The following is a 9,644-nucleotide window of genomic DNA, read 5'->3' on the forward strand; positions in this document are numbered from 1 at the left end:
AACTACATTGCATTTGAGTATGGAGAAGCAACTATCTGAAAGTATTTTACATAAAAAGTTTACTAAGTATAGCCTTTTTTGTAGTTGCAGTTAAAGAAAACACAAAAAAAGGCACGATTTTTTTTAAATTCGAAAAAATGTAAATGTTTCAAAAACGGTGACACTTTTACCCGAACATTTTTTGTTTATCAGTGAGCTCACCCCCCACCTACCTTCCCCTAAAGTTTGCCACGTTACTTCTGGGACACCCTGTAGATCCGAATCATTGTTGCCACCAGGGAACTTCTCATGGACATAAGTATGCATATGAAGTAGCAAATTTTCTATACGCATAAATTTGTTTGTTGAACTTTTTAATTCGTTTGTAGAAGCCTTTGAAATACCAAAGTAGAATTTTGGAAATTTAAAAATCTATAGACAATTTTGTGCGTAGAAATAGAAAACTTGTTACTACATATTTATGAGCACCTGATAACGAAAACTCCGGATATTTGGATAGCTGAATATTATCTTAGCTTCCAGAATAACCGGATTTTTTATTTGGGTATCCGGATAAATATTCGGTTTATCCGGATAGTTGAAAAGTCCGGATGAAGTTCCCAGCCCTAGTCCATATGTATATGTCAGAGCTGTGAAACTGTGAAATCATTTAAAATTTTAATCGTGAAATATTTACAAGTAGAATTTCATTCTTTTTCCTTTTGTCTGGTAGTGTGGCTCATATTTTATTCAATCTGCAATCATTCAAAAAAAAAATTGATTTCACACAGCAGGGTGGTAAATACCTGAATGAAAAACTGAGAATGCTGAAGTAAACAGAATTCAATATTGAATTAGCTTCCAGATGAATGAACCCTTTGCTATGAGTGCATTCTCTAATTCAGTGCCAATCAAATTTTATACACTAAGAGAAACATGTAAGTTTAGATGATGGAATATAGAGGTGTATGAACTTTAAACCGATATTGACATAGTTTCGCGTATCAATGCAGAGCGGCCGCGCGGGCTTAGCCATGTCCTACGAATGGATGCTTATGCTTGGACTCCTCCACTCATGAAACGTACCATTCAATAACACATTACGTTTGTTTATGTTTCAAAATAATTTAAGCCACTCAGGAACGAGCTTTTATTTATTCAACCAAACAATCAAAATTTTGATTCTCTTCAAATGAATGCAGATCCAACTGATTCAATTATTTTACAGCTCTGGTATATGTGCATATAAGATGCGAATGCAAAATTTTTTGAAGGAAATATTGAAGTATCCATGGTGAAGTTATAAACAGGTGAAGTAATAAAACAGCTTTCTGTCGGCTATCTTATAAAAATTTTTAAACGCAAATTTTCAAATAAGATAGTGTAAAATCTTTCATTTCGCTCTTTTATAAAGTAAGGCATTGACAATATCCCTGCAAACCAAAGTTCCCGAAATCTTAAGGAAATCGTTAGGAGTATCTCATTTCTGTAAAGATTTTTTTACGAATTTTCAAAGAAAATTATATGAAGTGGTTGACACGAACTCGTAAAGAAATTTCTGTACGAAAAATAAAGAAAATTCTGTAAAAATTCTAAATGATGTTCTTCACATAGCACAAATATTTTCGTTGCTTCACAGATTTTCTTCCGAAATTTCGTAAAAGAATGGAAGTGTGCGTAATTTATTTAATTTTAAAAAATTCGGCAAAGAATCAAATTGCATCTTAACGAATTCATTAAAATTTCTTTACAATGCAGAATACTCTGAAAAAATGGTTTGCAGGGATGCTTATTTGAAAATTAATACATGTATAAATTTTTTTTGTCATTACCCCATAAGCAACGACTGGTGGAAAAGTACCCAAAAATGCTTGGTGATATATTTGAAATGTAAATTTAAAAAGCAAAATTGATAAAAAAATATTTTAATAAATTATTTTAATTATTGACCAATTTCCCCAAAATGTAATATCTAATAAACTACCTTATACAAAGACAACTTTGGCACCGAGTTTCGTTAAGATATCTAAATTTTGCTAGCGTGTTTACACTCGGAGTCTTCTTATTGGATTTAGCTCGTCATTATGAATATTTTGATATATGTATATTTTTGTGGGCGAAGTCCGCAACGGGCATAAAAGATATAGCTCCTTGGCCGCAGTCGAAATTAAGTAATATTTAGAGTTAATAACAGCTTTTAAGACAGATATTCAATCAAATTTCTATCAAAAGCTGTTACTATCTTTGATGTAATTCGCCTATGAAGGTCTCCACTATATGTAAGAGTCATATTTTTTAAAATTGGAATTTCTACCTTTAGGCTAAGTAATACTAGTTTTACCCCAAGATCCAGAAAATTAAGGTCGCGCCATTCGCGGACCGCTAACCCTCTCTTCGTCGCTTTGACAGCATCCACCCAATTGCTGACGTCATAAAATACTTTTGTCTACATTCACTGTTGCCAACTTGATGCTTTTCGCACCAAATTTAGTGGGTATTCAAAACGCGAAAATTTTTGAGTTTTGTGCTTGATGCGTTTTTGGTGCTTTTGTTTTTAGTTTGAAGACACGAAATTAGAAAATCTTAAAAAATAGAAGCAAAATTTATAGCAATCGTAAGTGTGGTAAGCAATTTTACAAACATTTAAACAAAATCATGGCACAGTGACAATCATAAGCGACAAAGAAATATGTGGCAGCACCTTCAATCATGCCAGAGGAAATCGACTGTTGTGCAAGAAACATTGATTTTCGAATCGGCATCCTTACAATAAAATTATGTATTCATATAAAGTCCATAAAATACACCAATAAAAATTTTGTGCTTTTTCAAAGTCAAAACTTGGCAACACTGCCTTTTGGTCGATGCTTCCTCTTTTTCTTGTCGAGTTCGTCTTGCTCTCTCATTCTGGTATTTTTTGACGTCACGGCCAGTTGCTCTCAGCTCGATTGGCGCAATCTTGTATTCTATCATTCTTGGTTTTACCCCTTAATCGATAGAACCATTTTCACAATTCAGCCCACCATTTTTCTCTCACAGTTGTGCTCAGAACTCGGTATGACCTATCTAGGAACTGCATATGGTCATAATTGCTTACGTTTCACGCCTGAGTTGCTTGGAATTTTTTTTTCTCGCTATTTTATTTTATGTGAGTTGAAAATATTTTACACTTTAAGAAAATATTCAAATTGAATTTCATTTGGGTTAACGGAAACGACAACTGTGAAAAAATATCAACCAATCCATTCCAACAAATTGTCTGTCTGGATTACTGTATGCTGTGGAGTAGGGCTGTGCGATTAATTGATTACTCAAAATTTGAATTAATCATAAAGTAAATATCTCAATTATTCGACTAATTGGAAATTATGATAACTCAAAAGTTCAGTTACTCGAGTAATCAAGATTTTTGATTAACCAAAAAAAAACATATTTGAGTAATTTGCTTCATGATTAATCAACATTTCGAGTAAAATGAGTAATCAACATTTCAACTCTTTACATATGTATAAATGTATAAAGTAGTTAAAGTTCCTTGATACTTTGAAAACGTTTCTGTTTTCAAAAATTAAAACTAAATTTTTTTTCATATACAGAGGGCGTGTGTGAATCGGTAACAAAGTTCTATGGGGAAAGCTGTTTGAATAATATTGTTACTATGGTGAGACAGTTTTGCCAATCTGCTGTGTGAAATGAAATATTATTTGACAGCAGTAAATTTTTGATAACCGCAAATTTATTTGTAGTAAAATATTACAAATTGAAGTGAAATGAATATTTTAAGAGAACAGCTACCATCGTTGATTGCAATTCATCAATTTAAGCTTTTATTTAACGAAAAATCACACACATCAACAATCTTTGCGATTGTCAAAATTTTCTATGCATTTGTCAAAAATTTCACTAGCCTCATGAGCTACTGAAATTTTATTCACCTCATAGTTGTCAAAAATTTAATGGACGCGAACTTTGTTACCGATTCACACACGCTCAGAATGTAAAAAAGAAAATAAACATTTTCCAAAGCAAACTCTTTTAACGAGCAAAATTATTATTTTTTGAGTAATCATATTTCAAGTAACTCAATTAATCATCGTTTTGAGTAATCAAAATCTTGATTACTCGAGTAATTGATTAACCGAATAATTGATTAACCAACTTGCTCGAGTAATCGAATAATCGCACAGGCCTACTGTGGAGCCATATAGCACTCGCACCTCAAAGGGTTAATTTGTTTGTTTAGTTTCTTAATGCAGCGTTTTTGCTGCATTTAAAATGCAACATTTAGCACTTTCGAACATATGTTTTCGAAGAGCGTTCATGCTATCGCATTTAGCAAATGTACATTTACGCGATTTCGAAATCGTATGCTTTTGACAAACAGCCGTGTTCCAGTCGCTTATTCAGATCCGTATCTATTACGATCAATTCTCACGCAAAAGATAATGTGCAAAAACCCTACCGAAAAGGAAAAAATAAATTTTAAACCAAAACTTCAATACAAAAATTTGAATTGGTTTAACCATGGTCGACCATTTGTTTATGTATATATTCATTTGTCGGTGCTGTCAATTAATATTTCCTCACTTAATTAGGAAACAAAACAAGCAGAATTGATCACAAATTGATCCAGATTTCTATCAGCATCACATCGATATTGAATTTTCTTAACTTTTCTTTATCCAAATAATGTAAAATAATAAATGAAATCTCGATCGGCGATCACTGAAACGCAGCTAGCCACTATATACTCGAAAATGCAATGTTGCCACTTTTTCTCATTAAACCATGTTCGAATCGTGGAAATGTTGGAAGATCACAGGGTTGCTTTTAGCATTTAGATTCTTAATGCAAAAATGGAGTTGCATTTAGTTGCATTTAGGTGACGAATTTTGTATGGATAAATGTACATTTACAGTAGCATTTAGAGCTAAATGCGCTAAATGTGCTTTTACGCGTAAGCAAAAACAGCCCATAACATTATAACTAGCTACCAGAAAGTTCGAGCTAATTGTCTCCTCTGCCTTATTGAATATGCCTTGATATTTTGTATTTTATTGCGGCAACAGACAAAATAAACACAAGCGCCCTGATTATGCTACTTAATACGTTTAGCGAAACGTTGGGCTGTAACATGATACAAAAATAGAAGGTAGTTTCATTTATTGACATTCGTTGTTGTTGCCGACCACTTGACTTTTAACAAGTTTATGACATTTAACTTGGCAACCCTGAAGTGCAGACGTGTTTTTTTGGCGAGAGTAACAACCGTGTGTAGAATATATTAAAATTCTCTATTAAAGCAATTTTTAAGACTACGAAAGTGTGTTTTATATTGTTTATTGGTTACAATATACCTGAAAAACTGAAGAATGCCTCCAAAAAAGCGTAGAAGTGTTGTTTCTGCAAAACACTGTTGTGCTCAATGCGAATTGATAATCAAAGAGGAAACAGAAGATTCCATCGAATGTGACAAGTGCGCCAAAAAGTTCCACTCTCAGTGCACTAAGCTGGAGAAACGTCAATTCCAACAGTTGTTAGAAAATGAGAGCGAGATGTTTGTTTGTCATTTGTGTAATGGAGGAGGAGAAATGGAAAGAGATTTAAAAGAAATAAAAACAAAGTTGATACAACTAGATCAGCTGAGTGAAATACAAAAATCAATGACATTTATGTCGGCACAGTACGATGAGATATTGAAGTGAAAATAAAAAGAAACTAAGTGAAGTTGAGAAGGAGAACTTGAAGTTGCGTAGAGAAGTGAACGATTTAAAATTGTCTGTAAAGATGCTGAATGATGGGCGTGTGAAGAACGATTGTATTGTGAGCGGCTTAAAAGTATCAGATGGAGCCACAGCAGTTGAATCTGTATTAACACTTACGAAGAATGCAGGTGTCGATGTACAGAGGGAACATATTGAAGATGCTTTTTTTCTGCGTAATAAAAACCAACCAATGAGAAGAAAACAGTTGTAGTAAAATTTTCTAATAAATCAGCTAAAGACAAAATGATGGCATCGAAGTCGAAACTGAAAGATAATCCCGCGACAAACTCAGTTTTTATTAATGACTTTTTAAGTAAGGAGACTCTAATCCTTTACAACTACGCTAAAGCTCTTAAGAACATTGGATATCGTAGCGTTTATGTTCGAGGTGGCAGAGTAATGTATAAAAGGAGTGAAATCTCAAGACCACAAATAATAAGATCTGAGGAAGATGTAAAAAGAATTCTTTTGGAGGTCACAACTAGTAGGTCAAGTATGCGCAACTCTTTAGTAAATAATGAAGCAGCCAATGATGTAGAGGAGTCCAGAGATGAGGAGAATCCGCAGTCGTATGTTTCTTCTTAATATGTCATTTGCTTACCATTTCTTTTGTTTGATTAAGTATATTTTCTTTTTCTTATTCTTTAATGTTAAGCAATCAGTACTTTCAAGATTTTTCCAAGTTTAATGCAAGAATTTTAAATTTACCTTTTAGTTTTTTTTTAACATAATTTCTGTAAACATAAGGAGCGTTTCTTCATTAGTAAAGTTTAATAAATTTAAATCACTCATCTTTAATATGTCACAGCTACCAAATATTATTGCGATTCAAGAAACATGGTTTCAGAATGAATTATTACAGCTTTATAATATTCCAGGTTACTCGTGAGTTCACTGCTGTAGAGTGGTACTTCATTGTACATCAGTGAATATTTAAAGTTTTCTATAGAATTTTGTAAATCTGAAAATTTTGTTCAATATATAGCTATTTCACTAGGGAACTTAAAAATTAATAATAAACCTTTAAAGTTGATGACCTACTACCGTTCACAGAAATGCTCTGTTGAAAATTTTTTGTCTGTAATTGAAGAGCCCATAAGTAATCTAGCATATGGTCCGTTAATAGTTCTTGGTGATTCTAACATAGACTTGACTCGTAGTAGTCATTTTAATGATTTAAAAGAATTATTTTTTGAATTTTGATTGTCATAGTTGTCATGATCTTGTAACAAGACCTTCGAGTAATGCATGTATTGATCATGTCTTTAGCAATATTTTTAATTGCATTGTTACTGATTCTGTTGAATGCCATTTAACCGATCACAATATAATTTCTTGTAAAATTAGAAGCAGTTTTAAGCCACATGAGTATACTGAAAAAGTAAAACTCTTTTGTGACTATAATAGAGTAAGAACGTCTTTACGAGAAAAAAATTTGTCATTAAGTATAGATGAGAATACAACCGATTACGCTGAGAAAGTTATTTCAACAATCACTGAGGTAGTTGAGGACGCTACTTCTGAGAGAAAATGTAAAGAGTTGCTAAGGTTTAAAATTGCTCCTTGGATTAATGAAAACCTTCAAAATATAATTATATACAAGGAAAAGTTGCTTAAACAGCGCCGTAAAACTAAAAGCCATAAATTTGATGGACTTCTAGCATTTTTAGGAAAAATTGTGAAAATTGCTAATAGGAAGTCGAGAATTAACTTTTATTCCGATAATTTAAATTCTGTAGGCAACGACCCGAAAAGGGGGTGGCGATTTTTAAATAATACTCTTGGGCGAAATATAAGGAAAGACGTTGAGGTTATATCACAGACAGGACAACAAATTGTGACCGCTCAGCATAAGGCAGATGCACTTAGTATGCATTTCGTTAATTCTATATGAGTCGTTAGAAGTAGTATATCAGTATGCGTGGATGACGATTGGAACTTTTTCCGAACGCTGGGACAAAAATAGGAAATATTCTCTCTTCCTACAATTGTGGAGGACGAAATAATATCGATTATTAAAAGCCTAAAGCTCAACAAATCTGCCGGGAATGATAATTTAATACCGAGAGTTTTTAAAGAATGTCAGGAGCAGTTATCAGGGATATTAACCTCTATTTTAAATATGATCATAACCACAGCTAAATATGCGGACAGTTTGAAAATTAGTAAAATAATCCCAATTCCTAAAGTGAACAATGCATCATCTGTTGAAAATTTTCGTCCCATTGCTCTTCTGCCCGTTGTTGACAAAATTTATGAAAAAATTATACATGGAAAATTGCAGGACTATTTTGATAGCAATAGTTTTATATATAAGTACCAATTTGGTTTTAGGAAAGGTTGTGGTACAGAAGAAGCGGTTGTAAACGTAGTAAATTTTATTTGCAATGGGTTGGATCAAGGTCAGGTAGGCGTTGGGGGTTTATTTTTAGATCTATCAAAAGCTTTTGATATTGTTGACCATGAAATATTATTACAGAAATTGTCAAAATATGGAATTCAGGGAAGAGAGCTGATGCTTTTTAGGAGCTATCTAACGAATAGGAAGCAATATGTACAAATTTCTGATGCTAAAACCCGAGTGGAGGAAGTAACATGTGGAGTTCCACAAGGTAGTTGCTTGGGACCTTTATTGTTAAAATATTCTTAAATGATTTGAGTGATCTTGAACTTGATGGTCGCATGTATATGTTTGCTGATGACATCTGCCTATTCTATCCTTACAAATTTGACCTAGTTTTAAAAACAGCAATTGAAAGAGATTGTTCCATTTGGTTTGAATATTTTAGGCTTAATAAACTAGCTGTCAATCCTAGTAAAACACAACTAATTCGTTTCAAGCCCCATGGTAACGTGGATAACAGCTTTAGTGTTTGTATTGATTGTAACATTATTACCGAAGTGAATAATGTCAAGTATTTAGGTATTACACTGCAATGCAATCTTTCATGGGATATCCATATAAAGAATCTAAAGTGTAAAATTGCTCCGGCAGTAGGGGTTTTATATAAAATGAAGAATTTGTTGGACACTAATACGAAATTGCTGTTATTCAATGTATTTTTACAAAGTCACCTTAATTACTTGGCGATAATTAATGCTTTTAAAAATTCAACTGTTCTCAAAACTCTTCAAAGAATGCAAAATACAGCCCTAAAAATAGTGTTTAAATTAGCAAGGACTTATTCCACGCTATCGCTGCATAAAAACTATTGTGATTCACCAATGTCAATACGAGCCTTGTATGAATATCAACTTTTAATGTATGTTTATAAATCACTGAACAATATTGGGCACCGTACTATAACATTTTCACAGAACCAAAATGTATTCAATACAAGAAGTAGTCAAAATCTGAGTACGCCAAGATGTAGGCTTGAAACAACAAAACAGCGTATTGAATATATGGGCAGCAGTGAGTACAATAAATTGCCATCGTCATTAAAGTCATTTAATGTTGTCTCGTTTTAAAACAAATCTTAAGAGTTATTTAAGAGACAATTTAGAAGCGCTTCTTATGTAAAAAACGTATGTAAAAATTATATGAAACAATTATTGTAAATTTCTTTAAATTTTTTCCCTTAATATTTGTTAATTTTAAATTCAAGAATTATAAACGTACATGATATTGAAACTGCCAGCATGCCTCAATAATGCCTAATTGGCGCTGGGGCCACTTTCTATTCAGCTTAAAAGTACATGTCAATAAAACGATAAAACTTAAAAAAAAAAAAAAAAAACTAAAATCATGGTACCAGATTCACTAGCAGCTTTTCCGAGGATAGAGTACGTAATACGATCAAATGCAGTTTGATGAAAAATTGCTGACACAAAATATTTTTAAACCTCTAACCCATGATTCAATAATGAAAGGTTTTGTAAGTAGCTTTTTCTAAAATT

This window comes from Rhagoletis pomonella, unplaced genomic scaffold (assembly GCF_013731165.1).
Source record: "Rhagoletis pomonella isolate Grant_MI unplaced genomic scaffold, Rhpom_1.0 Rhpom_scaffold_02054, whole genome shotgun sequence".
NCBI classification, from domain to species: Eukaryota; Metazoa; Arthropoda; class Insecta; order Diptera; family Tephritidae; genus Rhagoletis; species Rhagoletis pomonella.